The sequence below is a fragment of the Charadrius vociferus genome, unplaced genomic scaffold (assembly GCF_000708025.1).
Source record: "Charadrius vociferus isolate BGI_N301 unplaced genomic scaffold, ASM70802v2 scaffold559, whole genome shotgun sequence".
Classification (NCBI taxonomy): domain Eukaryota; kingdom Metazoa; phylum Chordata; class Aves; order Charadriiformes; family Charadriidae; genus Charadrius; species Charadrius vociferus.
The window spans coordinates 599,771-601,712 of record NW_009650252.1 but is presented as its reverse complement, the minus strand read 5'-3'; positions in this window follow the sequence as shown (position 1 = coordinate 601,712).

The window sequence follows — 1,942 nt, the reverse complement described above, 5'->3', positions numbered from 1 at the left end:
GGCAAATGCAAGTTAAGTGACAGCAAATCCAGTGGAGAAGCCACTTTATTGAGGGCACAGAGCATAAGGGGAGGAGGAGAGCACCTGAAATGGAGAGGTGGGAAGCACCGGCCCAAACGTGTGACATTGAGGTTCCTCACCCCATGGCTCGTGTTGTAAAAATTCACACCTGACCCGTGCCGACCTGGGCGAGAGGCTGGGGTGCACAGCAGGGAATTACACGAGTAAATATTTCTTCATGCATATGAGGCATTGCAGCCAAATCGGGGCACCCAAATGCGGTTTTACAGGGGGTTCTCACAACCCTTCAAGCAGCCAGGTACAACATGACTCGACTAATTGCGAACGCCCACGGGCGCAATTGCTAATCACGGCGAAACTCTGCAAAGCCACTCGATTTCTGCAGCGGTCTCGCTGTTTGTCCGTCGATCCAGGCATCCCTGGAGTCAGTCTTGCTCGAGTTACAGATCTGCGATGCCAGACGATGCTGGGAGGATTTCAAAGACGGGTCAGAGGTGCCAGGACCCTGGCGTTATCTCCGTTGTCCCAGGGATAAAGCTGTCCTTTATCCTTCATGGAGAGCTCTCAGCTTCACAGAAGCAAAGTCCTTATTTCCAGGGCCGGGCTGTCCTTTAGCTTGTTTTACTTAAGCATGAGCAATACCAGAGTCTCCAGTAAAATTCCACTACCTCATCACATCACAGTGATATATAACTAATATATGTATTTTATATATATAAAAACCAAGTCAATACACTTTCAGACCATAAAGACTGATTGATATTGCTAGTTCGGGCAGGGATTTTTCATCACGCTTTGCCAAGCCTCCATCAGAGCTGCCAGGCTGCCGCTCCTTTCCAGCAGCATCCGTGTGCCGGGATCCCACCGTGTCCCCTGAGCATCCCCTGCTCGTCACACCTGCCCCCGAGGGGCTGGGGCGCGAGGGGCTCGCATGGCGTGGGGCCGAGGGCTGCGGGAGGCTGGGCCTTGGGAAGCTGCGGGTGGAAATGGCCGCGGCGGAGAGCGTGCCTCAGCCACTCGAGCAAACTCGGGGCTTTGCCTGGGCGCTGCGGCTCCTCAGCGAGGCACGGCTTCCGCCGCCTGATTTGCTGGGAGGCTGCCAGCCGCCCAGCCATCTCCTCCTCTCTGCAGGCAGCTTGCGGGCAGCTCTGCCGCCTTCTCCTCCACTCGTCGCCTGCATCTCCCGTGACCAAAATGACCCGCCGGAGGAGAGGGATAAGGGGCTGAATCCCGATGACAGGCACGGAGCAGCAGAGCTGGTGATGCGGCGGGAGGATGCTGTGGGGAAGGTAGAGGCAGCCTCGCTGAGGGTTGTGCCGGTGGAGGGGTGAGGGGGGGTGAGCATCGTTCACAGGCAGTGGTCCGGGCTTTGCACCCCTGTCCTATGGGTGCTGCGACCGAGAAGTGACCTGAGCCCCTGGGGTGAGGGGGTCTCCCTCCTGCGGTGCTTGCCAAGGGCGCGCTGCCGGAGATGCTGTGCCCTTGGCCCCGGAGCCCTTAAGGACACATATTCCGGGGGTTTTATGGGTTGCTCCCCTCGAGATGCCCATGGAGGACCCGGTGTGACAGCCCTGCCTGCATTGTGGCCATGCCCCGTACCCCCACCAGCCTGCCCTGAGGGGGGGGAAGAGTTAAGGGTGTGTTTGACCTTCTTCAGACCGCTCTTTTGCAAGCTATTGGCTCTGCTGCGGGTCGTGCTGGTGCAGAAAGCCGGCTGGCCAAAAACCTGGCTCCTACGGTCAGGGCGGCGGGGCTGCGTACCCCCGGGGAAGGATGAACTTAGAGGTCTTTTCCAGCCTAAATGATTCTATGGTTCCAGGAGGCTGACAAAAAAAAAAGGGCTTTTCTCGCTCTGCTCCCTGCCTGCAGCAGCGCCGAGCCCGGGGGACGGGGACAGTTTGCTTGTCCTCCCCAACGGCTT